The sequence below is a fragment of the Sinocyclocheilus anshuiensis genome, unplaced genomic scaffold (assembly GCF_001515605.1).
Source record: "Sinocyclocheilus anshuiensis isolate Anshui unplaced genomic scaffold, SAMN03320099.WGS_v1.1 scaffold1309, whole genome shotgun sequence".
In the NCBI taxonomy this organism is placed as follows: Eukaryota; Metazoa; Chordata; class Actinopteri; order Cypriniformes; family Cyprinidae; genus Sinocyclocheilus; species Sinocyclocheilus anshuiensis.
The window spans coordinates 133485-160465 of record NW_015548286.1 but is presented as its reverse complement, the minus strand read 5'-3'; the positions used below and the strand labels follow the sequence as shown (position 1 = coordinate 160465).

General features: G+C 37.6%; 1 long non-coding RNA gene across 1 annotated transcript in view; it reads left to right on the top strand.

Annotated features, from left to right (window-relative positions):
* LOC107655884 (uncharacterized) overlaps positions 1–26981 on the top strand; it is a 95503-nt gene that overhangs the window by 63973 nt on the left and 4549 nt on the right. The window contains exons 2-3 of the long non-coding RNA XR_001630500.1: positions 8096–8162; positions 8553–8591. This is a non-coding gene — a long non-coding RNA (uncharacterized LOC107655884). The remainder of the gene's footprint in view (positions 1–8095; positions 8163–8552; positions 8592–26981) is intronic.

The window sequence follows — 26981 nt, the reverse complement described above, 5'->3', positions numbered from 1 at the left end:
CATAAACACATTTCATTACACCAAATACACAAAATAATGTTCTTTTTAGCAACATCATATGACCCCTTTAAGACTCATATTCATAGATTTATAGTTTGTGTTTGCTGAGAGATAAAAATGTCAGGCACTGAGCGCTGTGGCTAGACGAGGTCAGTGAAAACACAGACGGCTGGTCTGTGAACCCTGCTGCCTGCTCATACATCTCACTGTCTCTCTCTCTCTCTCACTCTCTCAGTCAGATCGCCTTGCTTTTAATCCCAGTGGTTTCTTTTTTTAGCAGCCTTGCACTGAAAATCATTTTCATCTCTCTTACATTAGTTGTTTTTGGTGTCTGAATGCAGTACCATGGTTAAAAGGCTCTGGTTAATACACAATATTTCAACCATATGCCTATTGTGATTAAATCAGACCAAATACCACCCAGACAGACCCTTCAAGACAATACCCAAGTAGCTCGAGTGCTTGTGGTTTGTTACCATTTAAAAAAAAGAAAGAAAAAGAATAGTTTGTCAACAAGTGTTTATTTAAATGATAGCCCAATGTTTGCAACAATTACGCCTCTTACATGTATTGTAAAAACAACAACTGCATTGCTAACATCTGATTTGACTCTGAAAAATATGTGCATGCAATAACAGATCTGTTCTCACATCACTTAAATCTTCATTCAGCCAGTTCAAAATAGTCTGAATATGGTTTGTAGTGTATTTGCTTCCATTGTCCTCCTAACACACGCTGTCTTTGGTCACGGTCATGGCTCGCTGGTTTGCATAAAGAAAAACAAGCATGTCAACACAACAAGGACGCATGCATCATTTTAAACATTTGTGGAGTAGCATGTCTGACTCTTTTCTCTTGAGAAACTCTCTCTTTTCTTAGAGAAGCTTTTTTTTTTTATTATTGCACTTGCATGAAGGAAGGACCATAGTGTCATTTGAAGCACCTTACTGTGTAAATGCCTTAGCATATGAATGTGGTAATCACTAAATACTGTAATGCCTATTTTGGACAGTCTAGTGAATAAAGTACTTCACAAAATGCAATATACTTGATCTTGTATAATTATTTTCTTTTATTCGCAACTTGATGGACACAAACCGAAAGAAGTTTGCCAGCTTCACATCATTCAGCATAAGGCTCATGTTCAAAAGCAAAAGACTCAACAGTAGAACTAATATTACGAAACAGATAGTTCTGGCTTTCTTATTGGATAAGCTGTGTGTGAAGTCATAAAATATCTAAAGTATAACTTAAGTATATCATTACATAAGTATACCATAAATGCACCTGTCTGTGCTTGTTTTTTCTTCTCTTTACTGTTATTTTCACATTACTTAATGTTTTGTTTTGTTGTTGCTCTCACATGTGCAACTAACATAATGCAGTCCTGTCCACTGATGTGCAAATAGTATACCATGATATTATTATCTGATACATCACCATAGTACGACCACAGTATTTTTAGTAAGTGCCATGAAAACGTCCTGTAGAAAATAAAGGAATCAACATTAAAATTACTACCTTTCAAGTTAGAATGATGGAAGAAATGGACATTTCCTCTGTTGTTGCATGAGGTTTGAATGCAGAAAACCTCTGAACATTCATTAGGCATCATCCGTCCCTCAGCACGCTACAGTTGTGTGTTTGTGTTGTTGAAGTGTTCACTGTGGGTGGATGAGCAGTAGGGGAAGGTCATGGCTCTATTGTACTCTGCAGCACTGTGTGAAATACACCAGCGTTTCTGTCCATAACCTTGTTATTGGCATTTGCTTGGCTACTGAACGTTGCCCAGAGTTTTTGTACACTTTCTCGGCTGTTTGTGCACTTCAGGCTGTGATGTTGGATTGTATCAGGTGGTGTTATATGACCTTTATTGATAGATTTCTTCACCGCTGTTCTCAGATCTATCTTGCTATTATTCTGCCTGTCTTTCTAAAAGACCACATAAAGTTTTACTGCTTTTAGACCATATTGTTGTACTGTGGGAATAAATATGTAGTTTAGACATGGAACCAAGTTCAACTTTTATTGAAATAAGATGATAATCCAAGAAGGAGATCAGCCAAATGAGTAACACAAACGAAACAGCGCAGCCAGTAACACTAAAACAATAAGCAACAAAGAATGAACTGAAACACAGGGCTTTAAATACACAAAGAAAATTAGCAACTAAACAAGACTGAGGGGAACACAATCAAACACCATGGCAACAAACTCAAACACAGGAAGGGAAATGGAAACAATGAAAGCAAAATGCAAACTAAAAGTCCTTTTGAACATAGACTAAATGTGGTAAGAAATAAAGAAATTGTAAATATTTTTTTGCATTGACATTACTTTCATGACCGTTAAAAATATCAATTTATTCATTCATGACCCCTCTCAATTTTTTAGCCTAATTTCAAAATGTTCATTCTCATTACTGCAGTGTGTATAACAGTACTTGTTACTGGATACTGATTGAGACTATTGATGACAGCATCTACTGTGTGTGGAATTTCAATTTTTTTTTTAAATTAACTGCAGTTGCACCAAGTGTGATCATATAGCCTTAGATGTATTTGGCAGCATTTGTTAAGAATGATGCAGGTCCGGACACTGCACTGAGGTCAGTAATGAAAAGTGAAAGAGAAGAGCAAAATGTGAGTAATGCCTGTGTAATGTTTTGATTACATCAGACATTCAGAGACTGTAAAGCATGTACAAACTGGCCGACTCTTCTACTGTCAGTTTCTTTGAAAAGTCTGTATACTTCTGAGAATAAAATTTCTCTTTCTGGGCCTTCAGTGATGTGTTATATTCATAATGTAGAGCAACCCACAGTTCCTTGGGTCAAATGATTGTCATTTTAAGGTTATACTGTAACAACATTAATGTTTCTATTTATATACAGCTCGTCTGTACTTATATACAGCTCATCATAACATAAATAACCTAATGCACTGTTTCAGCTGAGAGATGCACACACTGTACACCAGAGAAGTACATGGCAAGTTCAAGTTTTAAGACTCATGTATTACAGTGAAAAATAAAGTTAGGTGTTGTCTGCATTTGAGCTAGAAGATTTGAATGACGTTCAATTTACCAGCCATCAATTTTATTTTTATTATTTCCCCCCAAAATTAGTAATGTCCTTTTACTAACATTTTCAACCTCTCTCCGGCCCAGGCCATTGTCACTGGACCCATTTCAGTTTGCCTAAAAAAACCTAACAGGTCAGCTGAGGACGCCATCGCCTCAGCTCTCCACACTGCCCTGAATCGCCTGGATAAAAGCAACACTTACGTCAGAATGCTATTCATTGAGTTCAGTTCTGCTTTTAATACTGTGATTCCATCTTAGCTGATCTCCAAACTCACTGACCTTGGCATCAGCTCCTCTCTCTGCTACTGTACCTTGGACTTTCTCATGAACAGACCACAGTCTGTTAGGATTAACACTCACAACTCCTCCATCCTCACCATGAATACTGGCGTACCACAGGGCTATGTTCTGAGCCCAATTCTCTACTCCCTCTTCACTCACGACTGCATACCTTTACATGGCTCTAACTCCATAATCAAGTTTGCAGACGACACCACAGTTGTAGGCCTGATCAGCGGCGACAATGAAACTCTCTACAGGGAGGAGATTCAGCACCTGGCAGTGGTGTGCCGACAATAATCTCGCACTCAACACCCAGAAGATCAAGAAACTGATTGTGGACCCCCGGCGGACTAGGAAAGACCACACACACACCCCTATGCAAGCGTGTGACTAGTTTCAAATTCCTGGGTGTCCATATTGCCTATTCTTAAAGCAGTCTTGCTACTTCACAATTAACTTTTTTACTGTAAATTTAATTCAGTCATTTAGTACTTACAGTTCTCCTCTAAGTGTATGAATATGCAAATTGTTAATTTTACAATTGTTAATCCCTCTTATTTAACAAAATAAGAGGGATCATAAAAAATGCATGTTATTTTGATTTAGTGCTGTCTTAAATAAGCTATTTCACATAACAGATGTTTACATACAGTCCACTAGATAAAATAACTGAATTTATAAAAATGACCCCATTCAAAAGTTTACATAATACTGTGTGTCATAACCTGGATGATCCATTACTCTTTTTATGTTTTGTACTTGTTGTTCATGAGTCCCTCAGTTAAACAGTTAAAATGCCCATTGCACTGATATGGTCACTGAACTTATTTTTATATATTTACAAATACCTCGTTCTGAATAATGCACCATCTGTGTTTTTCTGGAGGGCCGGAGCCCTGCAGCGCTTAGATTCAACCCTAATTAAACACACCTGATCCAACTAATAAAGTTCTTCAGGTTTATTTGAAAACTACATTTTATGTGTGTTGGAGCAGGGTTGGAACAAAACTCTGCAGGGCTCCGGCCCTCCAGGACTTGAGTTTGACACCCCTGATCTAATCTATTCTCATCTATTTGTGAAAGCTATGTAACACTGCCTCTGTTAAAAGCTTTGAGAGTTGTGTGTGTGTGTATAATTCGTTCAATTAATATATGTACAATTCATATATAACTGCATCGCCATGGAAACTACAGAGCCAAGACACAGATCTAGATCTAAAAGTGCCAGTATCTCTTAATATTGAGCTTGAAGTATTTACTTACTGCATGTGAAAGAGATGGGGGAATTGTTGCAAGCCAGGCTTGAAACTACACCTCGAACCATGAATTACTATGGCATCAGATGCATTTGTACTAGCTGACATCTGTTTTAGCTTTAATATTTCTTTTGCTTGGTGAATATATTTGTGTAGAAGGTTGGAAAGGCGTTACCCAAGCTGAGTTTAAACTTTCAGTCTGAGTTTGGTGGATTATTCTTTCAACACTATCTTAATATGCTTGCATTAGGCAGCATGCGTTTCCACATTCTGAAAATGATGCATGTGTGCTTTGTTCCCTTCATCTCTCCATTCGCAAACATGGTAGAAAACAGCCCATTTGTCAAGCCATTACATGTGATTAGGAGTCTTTAGGGTAAACACATCACATAAACAAATAGCTGCTCTTACTTACTTTCTACTGCTTTTGTGCTTTCCTTTCTCTCTCTCTCTCTCTTTCTCTCTCTCGCCACTTTAATTATTATGTGTGAAATGTTGCCTATTCTTAAAGCAGTCTTGCTACTTCACAATGAACTTTTTTACTGTAATTTTAATTCAGTCATTTAGTACTTAGAGTTCTCCTCTAAGTCTATGAATATGCAAATATGCAAAATGTTAATTTTAACAAAATAAGAGGGGTCATAAAAAATGCATGTTATTTTGATTTAGTGCTGTCTTGAATAAGCTATTTCACATAACAGATGTTTACATACACTCCACAAGATAAAATAACTGAATTTATAAAAATGAACCCATTCAAAAGTTTACACACCCATGACTCATAATGCTGTGTGACATAACCTGGATGATCCATGACTCTTTTTATGTTCTGTACTAGTTGTTCATGAGTCCCTCAGTTAAACAATTAAACTGCCTGCTGTTCTGCACAATTATTACAAAAGGTTAAAGCATTTACTGACGCAATGTGATGCATTGAGAGCCGGACTTTTTGAAATGGATGATCAGGGTAAATTGTACTTATTTTGTCTTCTGGGAAACATTTTATGTTGCTTCTGAAGAGCAGTATTAAATGAAAAAAAAAAGAAAAAGATATTTAAACAAAATAAGAAAAATGTGCACATGTTGGAAAGTGGTCAGATATGCAGAAGAATCTGAAAAACCAAAGAATATGCAGTTGCTGGAGGAGTTTTCTGAAGAACAGCAGGAAGTTGAACTATTCATGGCAAACGAGGGACTCTCAAACAAATATAACAAAACATGAAAACAGTCGTGGATCATCCGGATAACGACACGCAGTGCTGCATTAAGACTCAAGGGCGTTTAAACTTTTGAACGGGGTCATTTTTATAAATTCAGTTATTATTTTGTCTTGTAGAGTATATTTAAATATATTTTATATGAAATAGTTTATTCTGGAAAGTATCCGGCGTAAAATGTGCCAAATTGGCTTGTGATTCATGCCGCTGTGGTGACGCCTGACAAGAAAGGGAGCAAGCCAAAAGAGAGAGAGAGAGAGATTATTCAGGAAAGTACTAAATTAAAAGTAACAATACATTTTTACTATCCATATTATTTAGTGAGAGTTGTTAGCGTTTTGCATATTCTGCGAGGGGTATGTAAACTTATGAGCAGAACTGTAATTCTCTAAAATTAGGCACGCAAACATTTCATGTGGTGAGTTCATTGAATCCTCAAAATAATCTTAAACATCAAGGAACAGAAAAAATATATAATTTATTATTTACTAAAATATTCCCCTCTGTTGCAGCTCTCGAATCACATCTTTCATTCTGTATGAGAAAACCAGTGCATTACATTTGGTTACAACACATGCAAGAACCAGTAGCTTGTGGCATCAGGCCTTGGCACTCTATTTTTCTCAATCTATATGCAGATTTGAATGATATTTCAGAGCTTGGCTCACAGCAAGATTTTCACTGTAAAAATTATTTATTTTAGTGGGTTGACTTCCTTTATAAGCATGACACAATGAGTTCCTAGTTTATAAATTCCTCAAACCCAAGCCATCTCCTCAAAGACCTTCTAAACTATTTCTCCCACTTGAACGTGACTTGAGGCCAGGTCACTTGAGTGGTTTGACTAGAACTGACTGAGACGTTTTGGAAAGGCTCCTGAAAGACATCCTCCTCTGATGTTGTGGGGAAGCAGTCAGGATTGTTCCATCTGGTGATCAGCAGAGGTTAAGCAGATGGTAATGCTCCTCGGGGGAGAGACGGGGCTGGTTTCCTGAAACCCTGCGCTCTGCCATGGACATATATCCTGCGATACAAACACAGACGGGGCTCGTGCTTACTGCTAACCGTAAACTGGAAGTTGCATAATAGAACATTATAATATTACACTTTTGTTTTTGGCAGTGTCTGTGAAAGTATCTTTAGGGTGAAGTGTGGGTATGTGTGTTTAACTTTCACCCATCCCAGTTTAATGTGTAGACTCAACTATAAGTAAGCCATTCGTAGGTTAACTTTCGGAAGAGTGTAAACACTGGCTCTGCGGTACTTTCCTAACATTTGTTTGTGTGGTCCAATATATCAGGTTCCTCAAGTTGGTGTACCAATCGCCTTCTTGCAGGGTGGAGCGTGCATACATTAACAAGAGGCTCCAATTTATTATGTGAAGAAAACTCTTTGCGAAGATTTGGTTAATACTTTTATAAAGTTTCCTACTTCGAGTATTGTACATACTTCTCACTTCTCCTTCATACCAAAGTTTCTCACATAAAATAAGCTTCCATTCAAGCTCAAATAACAGGTATTTTGCATACACAATAATCGTAATAGCTAAAAGGACAAGTTATAATGCAAAGATTAAGATATCATGGTTTCAATAACACATCAAACAGAAAGCATATTATTTGGGAGTATATTGCTCCGATACTTTAAATGATTTTAAATGATCGTCTTATGAATTGTCTTTGTCTGTGACAGGAGAAACGCACGCTTTTCTGGAAAGTAGTAAAATGATGCGTCCCCTATTGCTGTCCTAATGCTTGTCGACCCTGGAGGTGGTTTGGTAAATCACTCTCTCCTGGTGTTTCTTGTACAGATAAGCAGAGCTGGACAGGAACTCATTTGAGACAATTGGCGCCTGGCTGACCGTGATTCAGCTTTACGGCTCTCAGATGGTTGAGAAGAGATGTTAGTTTCCAGGTGGAATGCGGAGATTCCCTCGTTCATTTGTGTGATGTTCGCAAATGCCTTACAAAGATTAGGGTGGGATTGCATGTTTGTCTGAACCAAAGAGGTGTATAACACTTAGAGAGAGCTATCCATTATATCTGTAATATCGCTGGCGATGTCGGACACCCCAGAGGTACAGAAAAAATACATTTAAGGAGCAAATTGTGCATACAGTAGTAAATGGATGCTTTGCAGTTGTTATGAAATAATATTTGGCGTTATCCTTCTTCACTAACAATTTGTTGCTGATTTGTTGTGTGTCTGGACAAATTGGTTAAACATATTCTAATCGCTCTCAACATTTTATTCTAGGTTTTCATGTTGGGAGGGATTCATCCACCTCGGCCCTGGCAGGACTAAACCTTCCAATGTCTTTCTGGTAAGAACAGATTTAACAGATTTATAGAAACCGAAATGAAAGTTTTCATTTAGCAAAAAAAAAAAAAAATTATAATAATAATAATTAAAGTTTATTTAATAATTAATAATTAATCAAATTTATCGAATAATCAACACTCACATAAAACTGATTTGTATATAAACATTTAATTTGCACATAAGGCAGTTTTAATATAAACTTTTAATTATATAATTATATTTCTACTCCAAGTCATTGTTGATATATTAACATTTAAACAATGGCTGTAATAAAACTTGTTTTTCAAACATACATTACACAATTAAGACATCACTAACAGGCTAATTAAAAATATAATCAATATGTAATATAGTTCCTGTATTTAGCTAAATATTCCTCTTTTTTTTCTAGCTGACTAAAGAACTATGGATATTGAATGACTTTCCTGAGGTAAATGCAACATTTTGTGACATATTTGTTAAAAGTTTTGGTTAAATTAATGTCTTTCCACAATTGAAACACTGACTGAGCGATTGCATGAAATATAATGCAATTCAGTAAGTTGTACTATTTTTTTCCGTATACCTTCTGATGTTCATTCATGTTCATTTCATGCTATAACTAGAAGAGGAAGATGATGATCGGTTCATGTACATCAAAACAACTTTTATTGTTTGAATTACTTAATAAAATTGAATGAATTTGAAAACTGAGAATTTGTCTCATATGAAAGTAAACAAAGCACAAAGCTTATTGCGATTATTAGATGTAGGCTCACTACATATTTTGTGAAGTTTTGGTCACACATTAACTGAAAACAGCACACACTAAAAGACCTTGGTTCATCAAAATGAAGATTAAAAATGAGAAATCAATATTGTCAATCCAACCCTAGCATTGACACAGCTGACATATTTACCTGTTGTAGTTTATCCATGTAAAATAGACACTGACACAGTCATATCGTGCCATCAGAGATACACTAATTAAACATCACCAGTCCAGTCAATGATTTACGCATCCTAAACTTTACATTTAAGACTTGTGATAACGGCAAATGACAACAGCTTGACTTGCAGACAATTTAACAACAGCTGGACTGAGGTATTTCTTCATCTCCCTGTTGAAAAAACCAGCATATGCTGGTTAGGTATGTTTTGACGCTGGGATGCTGGTTTAAGCTGGTCCTTTGCCAGCACATGACCAGCATAAACCAGCAAAGGACCAGCATAAACCAGCAAAGGACCAGCATAAACCAGCAAAGGACCAGCATAAACCAGCAAAGGACCAGCATAAACCAGCAAAGGACCAGCTTAAACCAGCATCCCAAGCGTCAAAACATACCTAACCAGCATATGCTGGTTTTTTACTTTATTGTTATGCTAAACCGAGAAAGCACCTGACCTCAGTGAATATGCAGTAGGCCTATAGAGGATATTTGCATGCATGATAGGTTTGTTCCTGCTGTGCAGCACAACACTTAGTCTTACATGAACCTAAAGTAAGTTACTTGCAGTTAAAGCTTTTTCAGAAGACTCCAATGATGTGGCTTGTTGAGGGGAGATGATATTTCTTTTTATGTCATCAGGTTTGTGATTATTTATTTATTTATTTGTTTGTTTGGTGGATAATAAAACCAGTTAAAAATCCATTGAGGCAGAAACACTGGCCATATATTGTAGAGAACATAATGTCATACAGACTTGGGTGTGGATTCTTTTGACTTTTGACTTACACTCTGCACACCTTAGCAACTGCATATTGCCGTAGCAACCACTCATCCAGAAAACATTGAAATGAAACTGTGATCGGGGCTAAGAGGAGGTCTCAGTGTATACTGATGTGGACTTATTCCACTCTTTTAAAACAATCCTGCAGAAAGGCAGTTTTCCTTTGGATACACACTTCTGTGACTGCATTGTTTATATGTAATATATTCCTACGACTGGGTTTAGTTTTCAAATAGGCAGACTCTCTTTTTTCACATAGGCAGCGTTTGTCTGCAGTGACATTAGAAAACATGTAATTTGATCAGCTCAGAGAGGATACACTAACAAAGTCAGGCGGTTTATTCTTTTATCAGACACATTCTTCTCATGAAAACACCATCTGCTGTCCTCGTTCACGTCGCTGTTGCCATGTCAGTGGGTCTATATTTAATAAAATAATTTAATCCTCGCTACCAAATTAACTAATAGCTCAAGACATCCCATGATCCTCAGCTGTTCAGATACACCTGTGTTTCTACTCAAGAGTTGAGTCAGGTGCTCTGTCTGAGATCCTTTTGTTTTTGTAGCAGATAATATGGTACTAACAATAATAGCATGGTAATGCCATTTTTTTCACATATACAATATCAAGGTATTCTTTGAAGAAATTTGAAGTACAATGAAATATGTTTATGGTGAGAAATTAACAGCCATCACCAGCCAAATGCAGTATTTATTTGCAGTGGTGGGTACACTGAGAAAAAAAATGGAGTAGGATTTTCTTTGAAACAGTTTTCACTCATTGCTCATTGCTTCATTTCATTGCTAGTAAATATCACACATAATTACAAAGAAATGGCAAATAACACATTAAATTGTACATGAAATTTTGAAGTAGACAAACTGAAATAGTATTTTCTTGTAACACATGTTACAATCATCTTTGATTTATTTACTTTGATAAATATTTTTACAGTGTAATTTTCCTTTGGTTGGCAACCTGTTTCAAGCTGACCTTTGACAAGAAATGCTGTGTTGTTCATTAACAACAGCATATCACTGGTTACATGTGTGTCTGGTTCACTTCAAACATGCATCATGAGTTAAAAACTGCCACAGGTCCATCATTTTGTGTAGTTTGTGAAGATCTTCCTTCACCAACCTCTGGTGTTGCTGTTTGAACATGGTATCATTTAGCACCATAGAGTAGGCTATATATCAAACTAATATGGTGTCACGGTAGGCCTAGGCGATAAAACGGTATCGATATTTATCGACGGTACACCTTCTTCGATAACGATATAAAAAATGTTCGATATAGTGCACAGCACGTGCTATGAGTGACGCAGACAGCACACAAAAACATGAACACGTTGAAATGAGTGCTGTGACTGCCTGTGATGAGGAGACTGTAAAATAAAAAAATGAATATTAGTCGAATTTAAAATAAACATTTGCATTTGAATGCAAAAATAGTACAATCAAATATTAGGTGTGCGTCAGGGAGCGTCATCAGTGGCGCATGAGATGCGGTGATGATGTAAGTGACGTTGTAGTTTAATGTTTTCTAGCCCACGAGACGCGCAGTTGCTGCGTTATGCATTCAAAATATTATAGAAATATAGAAGCTCAATACAGATAAGTTCTTGATTAGGTTAAAACCGAAACCAAGCCATTCACACAGAACGCATATTCAGCGCATTTTTTAGACGGACAAATATGACTGCTGCACTCGCGTCACACAAGAGATGTTAGCCATGCAAAGTTAAAACAGTTTAAACTTTTAGAAAACACGTCACCAATTTGTGGAGGTTTATTCCTTTTCACTGCGTCTCACATGTTTTTAAATGCAATCTGTGTGAGCTGCGCTTCGGCTCTTTGGATTAAGCAATGCATAAATAAATGATGCTGTTTTGTTCATAATTGTTTATGCAATTTACAAAATTATATTTGATTTATATTAGTTAATGTAGACATAATGCACGTTTTTTATAGACTTATTTCCTTGCGTTGACAATTTAAATGTGCTACATTGTTTTGCTCATTTGACTGTTAAAACAAAAAAATATTTGTTGTTTGTCTAAATAAATTGGGTTCATTTAAAAATACGGTGGTTAAATTAAAAAAAAAATTTCAATTGCTCTTTGTTTTAAAAAAGGTCATAAAAAATGTCAATAATTATCGATACCGAATGATATGAAACATTATATCGTTGATACATTTTTTTGCTATATCGCCCAGCCCTATGTTACGGTCTGATTTCATGACTGTCCATTGGTGCTACCAATGAGTGCTGTGCCTGCCTGTGATGAGGAGATTGTGAATAAAGAATGAATATTAGTCGAATTTAAAATAAACATTTGCATTTGAATGCAAAAATAGTACAATCAAATATTAGGTGTGCGTCAGGGAGCGTCATCAGTGGCGCATGAGATGCGGTGATGATGTAAGTGACGTTGTAGTTTAATGTTTTCTAGCCCACGAGACGCGCAGTTGCTGCGTTATGCATTCAAAATATTATAGAAATATAGAAGCTCAATACAGATAAGTTCTTGATTAGGTTAAAACCGAAACCAAGCCATTCACACAGAACGCATATTCAGCGCATTTTTTAGACGGACAAATATGACTGCTGCACTCGCGTCACACAAGAGATGTTAGCCATGCAAAGTTAAAACAGTTTAAACTTTTAGAAAACACGTCACCAATTTGTGGAGGTTTATTCCTTTTCACTGCGTCTCACATGTTTTTAAATGCAATCTGTGTGAGCTGCGCTTCGGCTCTTTGGATTAAGCAATGCATAAATAAATGATGCTGTTTTGTTCATAATTGTTTATGCAATTTACAAAATTATATTTGATTTATATTAGTTAATGTAGACATAATGCACGTTTTTTATAGACTTATTTCCTTGCGTTGACAATTTAAATGTGCTACATTGTTTTGCTCATTTGACTGTTAAAACAAAAAAATATTTGTTGTTTGTCTAAATAAATTGGGTTCATTTAAAAATACGGTGGTTAAATTAAAAAAAAAATTTCAATTGCTCTTTGTTTTAAAAAAGGTCATAAAAAATGTCAATAATTATCGATACCGAATGATATGAAACATTATATCGTTGATACATTTTTTTGCTATATCGCCCAGCCCTATGTTACGGTCTGATTTCATGACTGTCCATTGGTGCTACCAAATAATTTTTTATGATATGACAATTTACATCAAAATCTCTTTTTTATATTTTCTGTATTGTGCTCCATAATCCCCTGCTTGTGTTGCAGTGTGATGATTGGTCATTTTAGGACAATGAGGGCAGAGTGCAGCTCTTCATAGCATGAGCGTGTGTGTTTGTGTTCACACATGAGTTTTTCTGCATGGCTGCGCTCTCCTCAGATGGCCTTTCCCACATTACAGCTCTCACACACACACACGCACAGCCTCACAGGGAACAGATGGCGTCATTATTGACTAAATCTGAGGCAGCACACTGCACTCTGACCAGCGAGACATGTCTGTCCTGTGTGAAAACACAAGCAGAAGGGTCAGCAGTGAGTACAGCAGACTGTCGTACTTCACAGCACTGCACAGGGCATGATTATATGCTACACATTCTGTCCTCTATGACACTTAAACTAATAGTTAAGGGCAAAAAGATAATTTGCTCTCAAGTTGTTCCAATACTGTATGTTTTGTCTCAAAAGGAGAAAGTGTGCAATTACAAGCCAGGATCCATGGAAAAACATGCCTGAGGCAACATTTCTGAAAAATGATATGTCTCTTCTTGCACATATCGCAGCGCTTTCATAGTGAATTGTACTGTACAGTGAGTGTTTTTTTTGTTTTGTTTGTTTTTCCTGAAACAGATAAAAGCAAATGTGGCAATGTTTAATGTATATTGTATATATTGTTTATGATTTCGTGGCAGTTCAGAAATGAAATGTCCATTAAGTGAAGCTAAAAGGTTAATGCTTTATCATGTTTGAAAAGTGCCACCTACACTAAATCATACCCTAAACCTTGTTAACGAAAGCAAACACGCAATAAAAATGCATTTGCTAAAGCAACCGTACAACTTTAGCTTGGTTCTACCTCTATTAAGTCTTTGAGCTCCTGGATTCACCACTCCTGTTTCTTTTTAGCAACTTTTGAGTGGTATCCCTGCTGTGGTTTAGGGTCTTTAGTTCTGTTCAACGGCAGGTTGTCTTTTGTCTTCCTCACGTTCATTTTCCCTCTGGTGCCTGTTCTTGTTCTGTTTGGATGATGTGCCAAATCCATATCCATCGCCGTCTCTTGGTAATAGTGTCCATACTTTCTTGCTTGCACTGCGTGAGTAGTTGTTGGTTAGAGATGGATTCCGGACAGAATATTTGCTGGATTTCCCGGAGGTTCCTTGTATGGAAAGTTGGCAGTTTGGTACAGTTGTTCTCTGTCATTCTTCAACATTCAGAGCCATAAAGTAAGGTGGAAAGGCCACAACTTTGATACAGTCTCATTGTAGTGTTATTACTGTATTGGACCGCCACACGTTTTTGCCACTCTTTCAGCTTTAATTGGTGAGGGGTTTGAGGTATTTAGTGTCAAGTGAAGTCGCCTTTATTTATATAGCGTGTTATACAATAAAGATCAAGTTTCAAAGCAACTTCACAGTAATAAACAGGAAAATAGCAGAATAAATGATGAAAATGTAATCAAATATGAGACTGCTGTAAAGCATCCTCTGCTCAATCTGACTTGTGTTGCAGCCTGGAATTAAACCACACCATGCTGGTTTCGTCTGGCCAGAGGAGAACTGGCCCTGGACTGAACCTGGTTCTCCCAAGGTTTTTTTTCTCCATTTCTGTCACCGATGGAGTTTAGGTTCCTTGCCATTGTTGCCTTTGCCTTGCTTAGTTGGGGATGCTTAAGTTTTGGCAATAATGTTGGCTTGATTGCACAGACACTATTGGAAGAAAGCTGAACTGGATGATGGCATCACTGAATCATCAATGAACTGACTTCAACTGAAAAATTGACTTTGAATTGCATTATTGACAAACTATTTTCCTGTTTGGCACTGTAAAGCTGCTTTGACACAATCAGTATTGTATAAAGCACTATATAAAGAAAATAAAGGTAAAGCAGCTCTAACAAGACAATAAATTCATTATTCAGCTCAAGTTATTTCAGTGATGATTCAGTTCAGGCTAAGTGGTGATGACGCACAATTTGCCAATTGTGAAACAAATTGGATTCAGCTATGAAGCAGTTCTACAGAATACAATAGTGTCATTATTCAGCTCAATTCAATTCAAGTTTTGTTCTCATCCAGTAGTGTCAGTGCAGTCAATCAATAACTTTATTGATTATTAATAGTCTTTTAAACCTCAACTAAGCAAGCCAAATTGAAAGCAGCAAGGAAACGAAACTTATGGATTGATGTTATTCAAAATTTTTTGCATCCAGCTCCATCTGCTTGAAGATCGAGATTCGTTATTCTGGTATTAGGTGGGAAAGGAAGAGTTGTAGTCCGTCCAGCAGGTCAAAACATTTATATCAATGGCCACAAGCATATGATCGCCCCTCTTGCTTGAAACTGTTTTGTGGTCTTAGCTGGTCCTGGCTTGACACATCCATAGCTGGCCATACGGATCTATGCCAAGCACTTGTCCAGTCTTCGAGGTATTCACTGAGGATTTGTCCCGAGGGCAATTTTGCAAGGTGAATATATGGTCAATACAACCTCTTGACGAATCTGATGGCTGAGATGATTTCTCCTTTCTCGTGGGGCAACATTAACATCTAGATCAATCTCTGCTTCTTGAATATTAGCCTCTGCTGTTGGTTTTTTATTTTAATTGTTTGTTTATTTAACAGGTACAATACACTAGGCATTGTTACACACAGACAATAGATGACGTGTACATAGGGCATATAGCATAAAGCTAGTTTACAGCCCTCGTCCTTGGTTAGGCTTTTACATGAAATCAAAACATTCAAATAAAAAACAAACACAATCATCAAGGAACTAAACAAGTATAAGTACACATGTGTATAGACAGATAAATATGTGAGTATATGTTACCTAAACAATCAAACAATGGCATATTAACATACCTAAGCACATATGTAACTTTATACAAAGTCACAAACATAAAATGTAAATTATCCTGCGTACAGAAAGAAAATGTAAACTTAACCAGCCTGAATAAGCCTAAGGTACTCAATGTTCACATCGCGGTAGAGATTTCAGCCATTGTTTCAGCTTTGTAGAGAAAACTGTGAGTTCTGATTACAACTTTAAATCTACAGGCATGGTGTTCCATAGATGTGAACCTTTCACTGAAAAGGATGATGACCCACAGTAGTTCTGCATCTCCGAACTCTACAATTCCCACTTACTGCCCCTCTGGTCTTTGCCTCATCACTACTTTTTTTTTGTAGCAACTGACAGATTACATCAGGGGCAAGGCCATATATACACTTAAATTTTTATAAATTAAAACTAAAAAAAATTATCAAAACTTAACAAAATAATACTTTTGAAGAATTTGACATTGATGCCATTTCATTGGTTTCTGATCCATTACTATTAAAGTTTGTTTGTATAATGACATTACATGCTTAACTGATTGGGAAGCCTGACCCCAAATTATCACACAATAGGTCATATGTGAAAATATCATAGTATGCATAAACATTTGAGCTGCTTTAAGAGATATACATGGTCTTGTCATACAAAAACAGTTCAAATTTGTCTTAATAGTCTTACACATTTTCTTAATATGAGCATCAAATTTAAGCTTAGAGTCTACAATGACACCTAAATATATAAATTCACTTCCTTGATTTCCTTTTGGTCAATTTTGATTTTAAATACATCCCTTTGTTCTTTAGTGAAAAACACATTGAATCGGTTTTGTTGTAATTTAAAGTTAAACAGTTATCCTGCAGTCAGATGATAATAATTATTATAATTGTAAATTATTATTATAAATAATTGTGTCATCTGCATACATTTGACAACCAACCTCATTGCAACTTTCAGGTATATTATTTACATATAATCAAAAAGGCAAAGGACCCGATATTGAACCTTGTGGTACACCTAATCTGCATTTTTAAAGTGATGACTTCACACCACTAATTTTGACTGTCTACAACCCAGGTATGATTTGAACCAGTTTAGAGCTTGTTGAGAAAAGTTTATTTGTTTCAAGTTATTTATGAATACTTCATGATTAACATTATCAAAATTTAAAATCCTTTTTAAAGTCTAAAAGTACTTTGGCCGAAATCCAGATTTTTTTAGAGTTTAAAAGATGACCCCTTTTTATTAGCACAGTAACAAGATCGACAGTTTAAGATATTAACTTGTAAGCACAAAACACAAGATACTTCTCTTTAAATAAGGCTTTATTGGATAAATCTAAGACATATAAACTAATCTAACACAAACACACGCATTCACACAAGTTGCAGAAAGAGAGAAAGTGAGGAAATAATGAGTTTAAGAGAATGAAAATGTGAAATCCCAAGTTTAGAGCAATATGTGCAATTGCATAGATCTGAACAACCATCAATCACTTAATTAACCCTCGAATTGAGTTCCTCAAGGTTTATAATTTATATTAAATGCACCAGTTCAGCTAGAATCTGGAGGTACTTGCATTGCCTGTGTAAAGGGGTTCCCTTGTCGTTGTTGCAGAAAAGGGGGGTTTCCCGAGGTTGTTGATTGGCTGGAAGTTCAGTAATCGTTGAAGGGATGTCTTGGGAAGCCAATGGTTGGGCGTTGGCTGAAGATGCGTAGTTGTGGGCTGGTTGAAGTTTTGAGGCAGTCACAGACTCGAGGTGACCTCGGAGACACGTTGTTGTGGCAAAACTTAACCACAGAACACGAAACTCTCAGCGGAAAGAAAAGAAACTAAAGTAAAGGAATAGAAGTAACGAGACTAGATGGTTTTTCTTCTCATCGTGGCTAAGTAGCAGCGGGCGTGCAGACCAAAGCACGGTGGAACGGCGCTCTACGAATTCAAAGCAGTGGCAAAAAGCATGGCTAAAAGCGATGACTAAAAACATAGCTAAAAGCTATGACTAAAAACAAAAGCTAAAAGCATGACTAAAAGCGATGACTAAAAGCTAGAAGCATAATTTGATAGTGTCCTGAGTATTTAAACTGGGCTTTTGGACACATCCCAAAACTTGTCTTGACCAATTAGACAATGTCTTAGCTCAGGGTGTTGTATGTTTCTCCTCCCAATACATAAATCAACATGTCATCTCATCAGTCACATGGTCCGAATTTTCCTGCTCTTGCAGAGTATAATTTTGGACATGATTTCTATAACAAGAATATGATACATTTGACAAAGAATTGATTGGAAGAAACGTTTCAAGCAAGAAGATTCAAACACACACATACTAAACATGAATATGATTCATGAATATGATCAATCTTGATTACTTGCCCCAAAATTGACAATCTCCTTTCTGAGTTGAAATGATCAATGTGTTCTTTTGTGTTAATGTTGAAAGCTGTTTGAAGCTGCTAGTTTGTTAAGCTCACTTCAGACTCGTGGCGCCAGGATCTGATTTACGAACATCCTGTTGTCTTGGGCCTGTTTGTGGAATTCGGCTCTTTGGGTTGTTCAACACCAATCTGATCAAATCTTAAATCGTCTGATTCGCTCTGATACCCTACAATGGGTCTTTAATTACACACCTCATCAGTCTCTCCAGACTTAAAAACTGGGGTCACCACAGCTGTTTTAAAATTTTGTGGAAACTCACCAGTTTTAATATATACATTTACCAAATGAGCTATTAGTAATTTAATAATTTTACAGGTTTTATCTTGATCAACCTATGAAATATAAAAAGATGAAAATGCATTTCTTACTACATCATGTGATAAACAGAATTGAAATTTGCTGCAAGTTCTTCTACTGATTTAATAAAAAAGGTATTAAATTCATTTGCAATTTCCAAAGTATCAGTACTGACCTTTCCATTTATATTCAGTTTTGTTAAGTCCTTACTTTGGCTGAATTTCTGATTAGTTAATTTATTCATACGTTTCTAAATAAGCTATTGCCCTGTGAGTCAGCAAACAACTGCTTGAAATAAGATGACTTTACTTTTCTCAGCTCACTAACCACTTTATTCCTTAAACCTTTAAAGATAAATATATGTTTGTAGTTATAGATTTTTTTTTAGTGCCACATATGCCAGATTTTGACATTATGTCCCAGATCACTTTTGCATGATTCACTGTTTGAAAGTATTTAAATTCTCTTTGCTTGCGCACTTGCATACCCAAAAAAAATCCTTTACCAATATGTGGTTTTGGTGACTTTTTACCAAATTGTTCCACTTTAGACATGTTGTTTATATGTGCTTTTTCAATGTGAAGAGCAGAGTTGGGGGCTAGTTTTTGCGAGGCATTTCCCATGGTCTCCTGATCAGATACAAACAAAAGATCACTGATTTCCACTTCTGCTGTTCCAGCAATGATTGAATTCTGTTTAAATTCCACTAAGGAGCCACTGTCCTGTGCAAGGCCTGTAGAAGGCCTCACCGCTTCAGCACCATGTGTGTCCACCAGTGCCCAGACACCCTTCAGACCTCAGGCGTTGAATTTGTAAACAAAGCTTGTACAGAAAGTCGAAGAGCAGATGTAGAGTCCAACAAACAGATCAGCCATGTGCAGTCACATATTGTTACTCTCATGTTGTGGTTTAAAGCTGGTAATCCTGAGTTTTCCATGAATAAATGTTGATTTCTTTCCTATAAAAGAAATAAAACTGTTGAATGTAGACCAATCCAACCAGAATTCGCAAGAAACGCTGGTACAAAAGAGCAGGTGTGGAGCCTAACAAATCATCTCTGCTCTCGGCAGACATCTTGGATCCCTGGTGGTGGTTTATATAAGATTTCACTAAAGTGCTCTGGCCATTGAGCTTCTTGTTCTGCTTTTGATGTAAGAAGTCACCCCTGCTTGTCTGTGATTGGAAAATCAGTTGTTCCTCTATACTTTCCACAGACAATCTTGGTGATCTTATGGCGCTTTTCCACTGCATGGTACGGCTCAGCTCGGTTTGCGTTTCCACTGCAGTTTAGTACAGCTTTAGAGTGGGCGGGATTATAGACATGTCGTTAAAGTTGCACCGCCTCTACTGCCATGACATCATTGTAAACATGACACAAACAAACACACAACAATGGAGCAAATCGATGGAATGGTGTTCTTCATTCTCGACATGTGGATGTTTTTAACTTTTTTCGTTCCGCATCGTCCCATCAAGCTCTTGCTGGATCAGCTCCTCGGCTGTCAACGAGAGGAATGTCTGTACTTACTCAACAGACCAAGAAACAGCCATTATTTTGTTGATTTAAAAAAGTGCGCTCGTTCGAAACTGTTGCGTTCGTTAAAAAAAAAAGTTGTGTTCGGTCCTCGCTGGCTGTGATGATTTAATCTAGCGGCTCTAGTGTCTCGAGTCGCAAGTTCAATGACGCAGATAGTGACGATTCTCTCCGGCCAATCAGTGATCAGCAGGGTTTACACCTCACATTTTGGTAACGGTGTGGCTCACTTGGAACCTCAGTCGAGGTGGTACTGAAAAAAGTACCAGGTACCAGGTATCGTACACCCCCCAAAAGCGAGTCCTGCCATGCCGTACCATGCAGTGGAAAAGCGCCATTATACACCTTGCCTTGTTCCCCTTTGTTAACTGCTGCTTCTGCTTGGCTTGTAATATTGTCCATGAAGGCACATGGACAATAGTACAAGCAAATAATGAAGAAAATGGTCTTGCCATTTTCTTCATTATTTATTCAGCTTTCTTATGGCATGCTTCACTGGTTTCAGAGTATGCTTTGACCTGCTCCCACTTAATGTTAAGTTCCCCTATGTCTGGCTGCTTGAGGTTCTCAGTATCTGCTAGAGCCTGGAATCTGTTCTTCAGCTGTAAAATAAAAGTGTTCTTCATTCTGGTGTCACATAGATTCTCCACGGCGAACTGTTGGTATCCTGCTTGGATTCCAGGCTATGTGATGTAAATGTGAAAATGTATTAGTCTAGAAATCATGCACTATTGTTTAGAGGTCATAGCATAGAATTGTGCAAGGAACTAGATGGAAATAAGACTTACAGTAATTATTCGATAATCTGCCACTGTAAAATAAAAGTTATTGGTGTTTTACTTCTACAAGTGTTCACTTCAGCTGGAAATTGCAGTGGATTAATGGTACTTTTTTTTTTTTTTTTTTGGAGTTTTGCAAAAAAATTTTGTAGAAAGTTCCATGTTTTCCAGTGAGCTTTTACTACATCAACCACACAAAAAATTACTTTTCTTCCAATTCATCTGAAGTCAGTGCTCTTCTGCATACCTACTGTATTCTTATCAGCTTGAGCCAGTCTGGCCATTCTCTTTTGACCTCAGGCATCAACAAGGCATTTTCGTTTCATTTTGAACTGCCGCTCACTTTGTATTTGCTCTTTTTCTGATCATTCTCTGTAAACCTACGGTGGTTGTGTGTGGAAAAAAAAAAAATTCCAGCAGATAAGCAGTTTCTGAAATACTCAGACCAGCCTGTCACTTCAAAGTCACTTAAATCAACTCCTTCCCCATTCTGATGCTCAGTTTGAACTTCAGCAGATCATCCTGACCATGTCCATGGAATGACAGATATAGATGACAATAGTGCATGTTAGCTTGCTTATTTTAACTCAAGAGCATAATATATTAGTATTTGTCTTACACCAATCATTTGACCTTAGGACATTGATTCATCAACTTGTATAGATTACGGTTGTGTGAGGGTTTTGAAGCATCAGCTATGGAGGTCCAGTACACTTGCATTATATGGACTTACAAAGAGGGAATATATTTCTGCAAATCTTTGTTTGTTTTCATTTAAAGTAAGAAAGTCATACATCTGGGACGGCGTGAGGGTAATTGAGTGAATGATGAAACACTTTTAGGTGGAGTATCCCTTTAATTACTTATTGTAAATCAACTTTGAGCTTGGGAAAGGCACTACATAATTAAAACATCATCTTTTTTATTACAACACCCCACAATTATAAATTTCTCATTGTGACTTGTTTGGGGGACATGCCTCTGTGTTTCCACATTGTTTCTCCGTTGCTCTAATATGGGAATAACAAACAGCACTGACTCAAGATGGTGAACCTATCTAGCTGAATTTTGCCACATTTTTTAAAGACTAAAAATCAAATGAAAAGCAAAGTGAATGAATGAATGAAAAGCAAATTAGCGTTTTTTTTCACTGTGTCTGAGTTGATGTTATTCCTTGACGCTGAACTCACAGGTCTGTTGTTCACCTGTGTGTGTTTGTCTTTGTTTGCATCTGTTTTAGTGAATAAGTCATAGTTTGGCCCTGTGGCTCTTCCAAGAAAAGCTGTCATAAAACGTTTCTGTTTTGGGGTTTAAAGTCATGACAATGAGTTCTCTGAACTGCAGACCAAGCACACACACACACACACACACAGATCATCGAGGGCCCTTGGAAGGGGTTACTTGAATTTGATTCATGTCTCAATTATGTGTATCTGGCAGTGTTGCTGTGGGTCTGCGTGGCACGTGTTCAATCTCACTGACCTGTGAGCTTTGTATCAGCGATTGAACAAAGTTCAGCTCAAGTTATTTTTTGTCTCAATATTCATTCAGTGACATGGATGCTGAGGCTGGTAATGATAGGATTTCTGAAGCCGTACTGATGAAAGTTCATTAAAGACATGTTAACATGAACAGAGCCACTGAGTCAGATCTCAGATTGAGCTCTAAATGCTTATTGATCAAAGTCAGTTGTTAGCTCTTACCATAGTTAACTCTTTCCATAGACCTACAGATGGTCTGGGCAGAAAACAATTCATGACTAAGCTTACGAGTGTTGCTTTGATGGTTGGAAAAATCCAAATTGATGAATTGGCTATTCAATTAATAAGCCTGAATTAGGGCCCAAAAAACAAGTTTTTTTCTTATTATCATTATTCTGGTGTAGTAGATACATTTTTGCCACCTTATCTTGAACTGGGGGTACATTTTTGTTCATTTTGGAGGTATTTTCGCCTCAAGCCCCCATTAATTTCCAACCCCGGTCAAGACGCACATAAACATGCATGCAATCATGTGCACACATTACAGAAATGCCTCTGAAGTGCTGAAGGAACATAAATGTAGTATTACGAGAGTAGGGTTGATGAATGTTCTGTAGTCTTAAAATTTAAATCTTTTCACATTGTGTTAAATAAAAGGGTCAGTGAAACACTGCATGAGAGACTGACCTCAATACACGTGCAAAATAACCTATAGGATGGTGCGTGTCTGTAGGCGTTCAAATACAAAGTTGGAGGAAACTTGCTGAATGCAAAGCAGAATGCATATATGCAACATGTTGATAATAAAGACTCAGTGGGAAATCCCTAAAAATGAATTGTGCCACTGATATGATCATTTATTTTGCATGTTTTCTGCATTGTCCAAGCATACTATTCACCAAAGCTAATTTAGCAAATCAAGTAAATGTGATATTTAAATGATTAAACAATATTAGTACTAATGGCTGCAGATTGCACAGCACAAAACCCCAGATTGCAGGCCAGCATTTTGCAGCAAACAGCAAATCACTACAATCTGACATGCTTTGCTGGGCCTATATTACTGCTACAATGATCACTGGAAGATGTATATCCTTATTAAATGAAGTTCTGTTCACACCAGCCTTTTTGTGCTGGTAAGAGCACAATGCGAATATCAATATAAGCAAATATCGCCACCGTTTGAAAATGCACTGCATCCATTTGCATAGAAAGGCAGTTTGCTCAGAAAATATGAAGCGTTGCTGTGACGTTGCAGCTGGTTAAAGCAACTGTATGTAAGGGCTTTTACCTTGAAATATTAGTTTCAGAATAATTCCGAATGGCACACTGACTAATAGTATGACGAATGGCTTCTGTTTTTTCCAACACTGCACCCCAAACATCTGTTCTGAGAGCATGTAAGTTTGATGAGCCATAAAGCAATCTGTGGAAAGGGCGAATTGCTTTACGGCAGAAACAAAGGCAAAAGGAACATCTAGTATCCGCTGTAACTACGACACATATTTATGGATTTTATAGATTTATAGATATATTTATGTGAATTACACTTACTTAGCAGTAGGGGGCTTCAAAGTTGCAAAAATATGCAGAACTACATACAGTGCAGTACGAAGGGTGAGCCAAATCTGAAGTTAAGTTATCGAGCTCTGAAGATGTATTCCCTCATTACAGCTCATGAATAGAGGTTGAGCAGTCAGGGAAATGCCAGGGCCATGTGACTTATCGTGCTGCTCATTCGGTGTGGGACATTCATGTATGTGGTTGCATATGTTCAGAGGTATGAGGAAGCACAGCGTGAAGCAAGTGTGGTGATATGCTGCTTCAAAGAACGTCATATCTGATAAAGTGTCATTTCCTGTTAACTGCTTCTGGAATAACAGACTAGCATTTAACAGATTTCTACTGAGGATAAATTAGTTCTGTCAGGACAACTATCGTCAATATAACTTACGATTAGCATACATTTTAGGTTGGGGGAATGGTTCTGTTCTGGGCAAACACTCCCTGCCCATCCACGAAGCCTATCCACGGATAGGAGCAGGGAGAGCAGAATGCCCCCCCTAGGGTAACAGCACTCCCTGCCCATCCACGAAGCCTATCCACGGATAGGAGCAGGGAGAGCAGAATACCCCCCCTAGGGTAACAGAACAGAACCAACATCAATGATAAATGTAGCAGATACCATTAATGTTCTACGTGATTATTTTAACAACATGATTCAGTGGTCTGACTCAATGATATATTCACTGCCAAGTCCTGACTGGACGAGAGGAGGAGCTGGGGATGGAGGTGGGTGATTAGTTCCTGAGGGAAGCGATAGCTGCTGAATAATGACTGAAGGGACCTTATGAAGGGAATTATGATTGGTGTCGTGATCCTATAGGTAGACGTGGATCAGCTGAGTGTCAGCTGATGCGAGCTCGACTAACATGGCCTGCCAGAACTATCGCTACGCTCCATTTCTCTCTGTCTCTCTGCAATAAACAGAGGCCTAATCTCCATTATAGGAAGAAGCAAAACATCTTCTTCAGCTTCTGTCTCCCGCCATGGTTGTGTGTGTTGGACTTAAATGAGCGTGTATACAATGTCGATTAAATTGACAAATGACTTTCTTAATCATTTCCATTATTATAACAATCTTCAATATAAAGTGCCTCACCTCTTAGAAACATCTGCAACACCTCAGTCAATGTCACTAATGATTTGTTTTGCAATCTAAAAGTCTTTCCACTTTAATTTACTTCCTTCGTTCACAAAATTGATTATGAATAATCTACCCCTCCAACCAAAAGAGAATTGAGACACCCCTACCCCTTCACGTGAACGCGCGAAACGGAGGAAAAAGGGGAAGGGCTAAGGGGTAGAATTGGGATTGGGCCATAGTCTTCCTTAAAAAGACAGCTGTAATTGATTGATTGCGCATTGTTGCCACTGTTTTGTCTCAACTATTCACTATGGTTTGCTAAATAACTTTGCCAGTGGTGGCAGGTATTTATATTTGCATGAGAGTAAATATAGCATTTTGACAAAGAACTGTAGATATTTTCCAGAATAATGGTTTGCTAGTTGTTGCACATATTTGTAAATATATAGGCTGCAGGTTCTCCAGTGAAAAGCTGCACACTTCTGGTAACCATATTGTTTGTTTGTTTGATTTGGCAAGGGTTTTAAGTAGAAGCTCAGTAGATCTTGTAATTTAAAGTTTGATCTTTGTAGATTTGTTTTCTGGGAAATTCATATCTTTCTGAGGAAGCGGTGTCAGTTGCCTTTGCTCTTGTTCAGTCTGTTGTGTGTGGTGTACTCGGCGTCATTCTGTGGTGAAATGAGCCTTTTTCTCTTGGCAGCAGTGTGTCCTGTAACAACCGCGGTTAGAGTTTCACACTCTGCACTTTTACCCTCTGTCTGAGAGACAACAGAAACTCTTTTTACAGTATTTGTGTTCCAGCGCAGTAATGATATTCCTCAAGCAGTATTTGTTCTAAACCATTAACCTAAGTGTCCTAAGTAACCTAGGTGTACTTTCTGTGTTTGGTAAACTTCATACTTTTTAAGATTTCAAAAAAGTCTAGTGATAAAGTGATACATTGATCTTTTATTTCTTACATGTAGCTTGTTAAAGGGATGGTTCACCCAAAAATAAAAAAATCCTGTCATCATTTGCTCACTGTCATGGGCTTTTAGTCTTTCTGTTGTTATTCTCATTATCATGGTCTTTTAATTTGTTTTCAGTAGTTTCCTGTGGTTATTCATTTGATCTGCACAGGTGTTGGTCATTATTTCCCTCATTTGCCCAGTAATTAAGTTGCTCTGTGTTCACCTTTCTTTTGTCTGGTATTGTTCGTTTGTAACACGCTGTCTCGCATGTGAGTTTTCTATTACAAGTTATTTGTTCTATTTTTATCATCATCGTTAAATCTGTATCGTTAAAAGTTTATTTCTTCTGTTGAACACAAACGTCTCAGGTTACTTATGTAACCATGGTTCCCTGAGTAGGGAACGAGACACTGCGTCCTCTAGGGGTCGCTATGGGGAACGCCTCGTCCCTAGAGGACGCAGTTCGAAGTTCCCATGAAAGGGAACCATGGTTACATAAGTAACCTGAGACGTTCCCTTTCATGGGAATGTCGAACTGCGTCCTCTAGGGGTCGCTATGGGGAACGGTATACCCACGCCACCATGCTGAGGGGAGTGCATGCCAGAACCATGGCGAGCACTAAGTACCAACTCTACCATATTACTATGGGAGTTGCCCCTGGGACGTTAGACGGCTGTCAGTGACGTTATTCCCTACGGCCAAAGGCCTAGGCTACATACCCCAAAATACTTACCTGTTAGGGCCAGACTCCTGGGCCCGGGGTAGAGCTCAAGGCTTGGAATCAGGAATAGATTCCTTTAAGGGAATACGACCAAGAGCCTAGAATCATGCTAGTCTTGGCCTGTCATACAGGGGCTACCGCACGTATCTTTTTGTATGTGCTGAAGGAACTGTCTCAACAGACCCTTAGTAGCAACACCCTGTTAAGTAGGTAT